The sequence below is a fragment of the Mus caroli genome, chromosome 4 (genome assembly GCF_900094665.2).
Source record: "Mus caroli chromosome 4, CAROLI_EIJ_v1.1, whole genome shotgun sequence".
Taxonomy (NCBI): Eukaryota; Metazoa; Chordata; class Mammalia; order Rodentia; family Muridae; genus Mus; species Mus caroli.
In genome coordinates, this window is record NC_034573.1 from 145318712 (window position 1) to 145325184 (window position 6473).

Below are 6473 nucleotides of genomic sequence, written 5' to 3' on the forward strand. Positions count from 1 at the left end.
AAAGTGAGTTCCAGGACAGCCAGGGCTGCACAGAGAAACCCTGTCTCAAATAACAAAACAAAAAAGTGGAAGGGAGGCAAACCTAATGTATACCTGACAGGCTTGGCCAGCCTAACAGAGGAGCACAGTATACCCCAGAGAAAACTGCATGTGTTAATCAGAGTTTTGTCCCTGTAAACAAATACTTGAGGCAACGTGAAAGAGAAGACCAATTTATTCACTTATTTTACTATAGTGGGGATTATACTTCATACCACAAATATTAGCATTGGATATGGTTACTTCACAACCCTCTCTGCTCAGCCATATACCAGGGTCAACCCAGAGTAGGAGGCCCAGTTCACATTCTCCCTCAGCTAAAGGTTACATACCGACTGGCTATCTTTCCCAAATTGCTTTACTAGGCCATCCGGCTTCCATACACAAAGCTCTAAACTTATAGAACACCTGGGTTCAATCCCCAGCCCCCCCCACACACACACCTATACAGTATTGCAAAGTATCTGAAGGGAGTGCAGAGGTACCCCCCACCAATCTCCACTGACATTTCCACAGGCTCTGTATTATTTTGAGGACTTCTTGACGCTGAAGGTTCTCCATCTCCAAGACAAAAAAACTACAGGAGTTGCCAGTCATCCCTGCGACTCTGAGGAAAGGGAACATGTCCTGTCCACTGTTGAGCCCACCTCCTGCCCGGACTAGTGACAACGCCAACTTAAACGACCAAAAATAATCCAAAGAGTCCTGTGAGTTATACAGAGGAGTCAGATGTCACCACCTAGAGGGCACAACACAGGCTGCAAAGACCTGGGAGAGCCAGAATTCAGATCCAAGAGACGCAGGATATCCTAACTTTTGCGTAAATGGTCTTTTAAGTTAGCAGTTGACCCAAGTTTCAACTGGCTTTAGACAAGTTCTCGAGCACCTGCCCCAGTCTCCAGGAGAATCGTCTGGGCAACAGTCAGCTTTGACTCTGCCCTCCGCGACGCTCCCCCTACTTCACCCCCGCTGCTAACACTACGCCTGCGCACAGACTCTCCTTCCGAAGCCACAGCCCCGCCCGCTACCACAAAGCAGCCCTCCGTTGCCATGGAGCTGCGCGCCCAAACTACGCAGCCTCAGACCCACGGTGGCTGGGGGGCAGTCGGGCCGTTAAGAGGCCATCGTCTAGCGGCTTAAGGAACTGATCCTGCGGGGCCAGTGCTGAGGAACCGTCGCTGAGGATCTGTTTCTGGGAGGCGACCTAGTTACTGGACCACTTTCTAGGGGTCATTTGTGAGGAGCTGTTGCTAAGGGGCAGTCGCCAGGGACCATTCTTGAGAGGTTGCTGCTGAGGGACCACCACCGAGGAGCCGTTCCTGAGGAGGTTTTGCCAACAGTCCAGCCCATTCTTGGGGGACCTTTGCTGAAGTCTCATCGCTGAGGGACATCACTGGGCTGGCCAGAGAGGTGGGTACTGGTGACTTCTGCCTTAGGGCTGCACTGAGGATGCACTGAACAGGGGTAGCTTCTCTGCGTGGACGCGTGGCGGTGAGTCACGTGGTTACCACAGCCTACGAAGCGGCAGCATCAATCTTGCTGAAGAGCCAGGCATCAGTCTGAGAGCTGAAAGAGTCACCTCCCGCCTTTCCAGCCTGGCTTTAAATACAAAACCCTTCATTGCAAGTGGATAGGCCTCCTTAGCTTGATTTTCCATAAAATGACTCCCTTATCTGGGTAAAAATGCTTAGCAAAATACTCCCTGAATGAAGGTGTGCTGTGGGCCAAGTAATGAGTGGACTAGTAAGTAATGTGAGCTAGGTAATGAGTAGACTGCTCAGGTATTCATTGATGAATATTCTCTTCAGACAAATGATGCCTACCTTCTTGTGTACAATTTAAGAATTGATTATCAAACAATTATCAAAAGCCCACCCAAGCCAATAAATAGAATCTTGTCTTCACCCATAACATAGTACCCTCCTCTCCTGGGTTAACTATGAACAAACCCGTGATTCTCACTTCTCCTCGTGTGTAACCACACACCTTTGCTTGTCTTAGATTAGAAATTTATTCCTGAACAGTAGTTTTTGTTAATAGTTTGATTGGTTTTTGAGAAAGGGTTTTTCTGTATGGTCCTGGCGTGATGGCACACGCCTTTAATCCCAGCACTCGGGAGGCAGAGGCAGGCGGACTTCTGAGTTTGAGGCCAGCCTGGGCTACAGAGTGAGTTCCAGGACAGCCACCACTACACAGAGAAACCCTGTCTCAAAAAACCAAAAAAAAAAAAAAAAAAAAAAAAACAAGTTGGCAACTTTGTTATGGCAACCCTGGAAAACTCCTGTGACAAGTGAGAGTTTCTGCAGCCCTCTCTAAGGAGAGGGTTGTCCTCTCAGAAGAAACGTTAGAACAGGCAGTACAGTGGCCTCAGAGACACCCAACGTCCCAATCCTCCGAACCAGTAAAATCATAACGTTCCATGGCTAAGAGGAACTGAGGTGGCCCATCAGCTTCCTTTGAGATGGAAGAACTATCTTAGGTCATCTCATTGGAAGAGGGAGGCAGGAGAGATCACCAAAGGCTACTGCAGGTCGGGCTCAGCTAACACTGCAGCTTTGAACACGTTAGATGAAGTCAGGTGCCAAAGGGCAAAGGCAGCTTTAGACAGAAAATGAAAAGCCAAGAAAGTAGACACACCCTCTCTGGTTTCCAAGAAGGTGCACACAGCTCTGCTGATGCAGGACAACCTAGTCCTAGTTCATAAGGACAAGCCTCAAGGTGCTGTGAGACTGAAAAGAAGAGAAAGACAAATCTAGGGTTATACCAAGTGCAGTTTGCTGCTAAGCATTGGGGGACAGGAAGTATGTAAGTATGGGCCTGAATGTCAGCAGACCAAATGAACCCAAGTGTGAGTCAAAATCTTTGGGTCAAAATGAAGAGTGTATTTGTGGAGTAGAACAGGGAGCCAAACTTGCTGGGTGGTAATGGTGCACGCCTTCAATCACTTGGGAGGCAGAGGCAGGCCATCTTTGTGAGTTTGAGGCCAGCCTGGTGAGTGCCGGGGTTAAACTGAGAAACCCTATCTCAAAATAAAACCAGAGCAGACTCATTCTTTCTGTAGTCTGCCTGTTTATCTTAAAGTAATATCTGTAGTGACAATTTGGGAGTTTTGGTTTCTTTAAAAAAAAAACCACAGGAGTAGCCGGGCGTGGTGGCACACGCCTTTAATCCCAGCACTTGGGGGTGGATTTCTGAGTTCAAGGTCAGCCTGGTCTACAGAGTGAGTTCCAGGACAGCCAGGGCTATACAGAGAAACTCTGTCTTGAAAAAAACAACAAAAAAACCCAAACCAAATAAAAAAAAAACCCACAGGAATATTTAAGAATATATTTTTGTCTTAATCCTAGGTGTGGGGTACGGGGCTGCTTCAGACTGCCCACCATAGCTGACTATGATTTGCCTCATGCTCTAGCAAGGGCGTGATTTTGCCAGCTGCAGATGGTTTCTGTGAGTGTATGGGTGTCTGGAATTCTGGAGACTTTTCAGAGTGTATTATATAAATGCTAGAGCCCTGATAGGTGGGTTATTGTTGGGTTGTTGGTTGGTTTTGGCTGCTGTTGCTTATTGGCTATTGTTGTCTGCTGTTAGTTGTGGTTTGATAACCAGGCCTACAGAAAGAAGAAAGAGCAAGAAATTAGATATCCTAACATGAAGCTCAAACTTGCCCCAAGGAGCTCAGTGCCCCAGGCCAACAGGAAGTGGTCTAATGATAGCACCACCCCCTTTTCAGTCCCTGACTATATTCAGGGATCTCTTTCCTTTCTTCTCTATCCTTTCTCTCCTATCTATTGTTAGGGGGTTGAATGGGTGGAGAAAAGAACCCACAAAGTAGCCAAAAACTGGCTACAAATATCAAAGCTGGATACCAGTGGCACACTATTGTAATCCCCAATTTTCAGGAGATTGAGATAGGAAGATTGTGGATTCAGGGCTATATTAAGATGCTGTCAAAAAAGGAAAAGCTCAACTGGGAAGTCAGGATGTCTCTGAAGCAGAATATGGCTATAAAGTCCCACATAAGACACCAATGATCTCATTGATTTATGCTATGCTGAGATAAGAAAAGAAAGGAAAAAAAAAAACCAGCCAGGGCTATTTGTAGAACATCGTAAGTGTGACTCAAGATGGGAGTCCTTGTGTCCAGCTGGTTCCACACACACCTGTTGACACAGTGCCTCTATACCCTTGAGACCCAGATGCCAGGCCTCTGGAGTGGGGTTCTCAGCCTGCCTAACTCGGTGGGCCATTAATACCGTTCCTCAATGCTGTGTTGACCCACAACCATAAAATTATTTTTGTTGCTACTTCATACTTATAACCATAATTTTACTACCACCATGAACCATAACGTAAATATCTGATATGCAGCAATCGAAAGGGCCAAGACCCATGGGGTTGAGAACTACTGCTCTAAGAACAAGATAAATTTGCACTGTTTTAAGAATAATAGGGAAGGCAAAAGGTGTGCTCTTTTTTCTTTTCTTTTTTTTTCTATAGAATAAGTTTAGCTCCTAATTAACACCCAAGCTTCAGTTCTTTAGATCTCATTCCACTGTGGAGCCTTGGAGCCTCTTTACTGTTTCCTGTCCTCACCAGTGCCTGCTAGATCTTCATGCTCTTGTGCTCCAAAGTCTGAAAAACATGTAGTGACAGATCACTGTAGCTTTGGTTTGCAGTCCCCTTATTCCAGACCATGTTGAACAACTTTCCTTTCTTCCCTTTCTTTCTTTCTTTCTTTCTTTCTTTCTTTCTTTCTTTCTTTCTTTCTTTCTTTCTTTCTTTCTCTCTCTCTCTCTCTCTCTCTCTCTCTCTCTCTCTCTCTCTCTCTCTCTCTCCCTCCCTCCCTCCCTCCCTCCCTCCCTCCCTTTCTTTCTTTCTTTTTCTTTTTTTCCCTTTGGTTTTTTCGAGACAGGGTTTCTCTGTATAGCCCTGGCTGTCCTGGAACTCGATCTGTAGACCAGGCTGGCCTCAAACTCAGAGATCCACCTGCCTCTGCCTCCCTAGTCTTGGGATTAAAGGCGTGCACCACCATCACCCTGCTCAACATTTCTTAAGTTATAATCATGAGATAGTTTATTATTCAAATGAGGGCTCCATTGAATAACACTCGGAGAGCAGCTGTATACACAGGGATGCTGATGAATATTGGCTCCTGTGTGTGTTGGCTGAATGTCCCTTATTATAAAGCCCCTGGCATGAAGCTTCTGCCTGATGGTAACCCTTCTAAGTTATGGGTCATAGTTACCCTCTGCCCCATAGCTTTTCTCCACATCTCTTTAGGATAGCGCCTATCGGAAGTTTCAAATACGAATAAATATAGGTGACTCTACCAGCATTTTCTCTCATACCTAGTATGTCTGGTGTCTTATTTAGGAACCTTGATGTCATCTCCCCTCTTGGCCACTGCCTCTGTGGTGGTTTCACTTTTCATAAATGAGCTCTTAATCCACTGGAGCTGATTTTCCAGGAAAAGGTCCAGCTTCTTAACATGCCCACTGAAATAAACCCAGCTCTGCTTCTGCTGGTGAGCAATCAGATTTTGTACTAAGCGCCTCAGTCTTTAGCAACCAGTTCCTGGTCCTGTTTCTCTGTGCCTGGTACCATTGTAACTTTGTAACTTTAGAATAAATACCCGCAGACCCCCCCTCCCCTTATTCCCCTTCAATACTATTGTTCTTTGTTCTTCAGCTTATATCTTAAAACTCACTGGCAAGCTTCTGACCTATTTTCCTCAAGCGGATGCACATGTAAAGACTCTTGCTGAGAATCAGATGCAGTTTAGAGAATCTAAAATTGACTTACTGACTGTAGGACATCTCCAGTGCCTGAACCTGAGGGTCTGTTCATTTGTTTGCTTGCTTGCATTTTCTTCCTTTTGCAATTTTTTTTTCTTACCGAAAAGTCCAGAATCGCAAAAATAAAGGAGAAGGAGGCTGGGGAGATGGTTGAATTGTTAAGAACATTTGTGGCTCTTGCAAAGAACTGAAGTTTAGTACCTGGTGCAAATTTGAGGCCATTTACCTGTAACTCTAGCTGCAGGGAATCTGAAAACCTCTTTCGCCTTTTTGAGTACACACACACACACACACACACACACACGCTTATAAGGAGAAGGATAACATGAAGTCTAAATTCCAACCACCCTTCATCAGCAAGATCAGTGCTGTCTTATTCCTGTTCCAACTGGGCTGACACATTGTGAAGATAACATTTTGGTCATACTCTCATCTCTCTTTGAAAATGTTACTACATACCTCTGTACTTTTAGCCAACTCACAAAGTCATTTCATCTCCCACAAAATTAACAGTTATTTCTTCATAAAAACCAATACCTGGGGGCTGGTGAGATGGCTCAGTGGGTAAGAGCACCCTACTGCTCTTCCGAAGGTCCAGAGTTCAAATCCCAGCAACCACATGGTGGCTCACAACCATCC

The 6473-nt window shown here is 45.6% G+C and overlaps 1 protein-coding gene and 1 long non-coding RNA gene across 5 annotated transcripts in view; one reads left to right on the plus strand and one right to left on the minus strand.

Moving 5' to 3' along the window:
• Positions 1 to 197: 197 nt before the first annotated feature.
• The window catches only part of LOC110293163, a 6489-nt gene continuing 213 nt past the window's right edge, over positions 198 to 6473 (minus strand). Inside the window, exons 2-4 of the long non-coding RNA XR_002377783.1 lie at positions 5388 to 5557; positions 2677 to 3647; positions 198 to 1578 (exon numbers count right to left, since the gene is read on the minus strand). This is a non-coding gene — a long non-coding RNA (uncharacterized LOC110293163). The remainder of the gene's footprint in view (positions 1579 to 2676; positions 3648 to 5387; positions 5558 to 6473) is intronic.
• Cfap74 (cilia and flagella associated protein 74) overlaps positions 1068 to 6473 on the plus strand; it is a 57745-nt gene continuing 52339 nt past the window's right edge. For all 4 annotated transcript variants that reach the window (XM_021160961.2, XM_021160964.2, XM_021160963.2 and 1 more), the window contains exon 1: positions 1068 to 1449. The gene's annotated coding sequence lies outside the window, so the exon portion shown is untranslated. The remainder of the gene's footprint in view (positions 1450 to 6473) is intronic.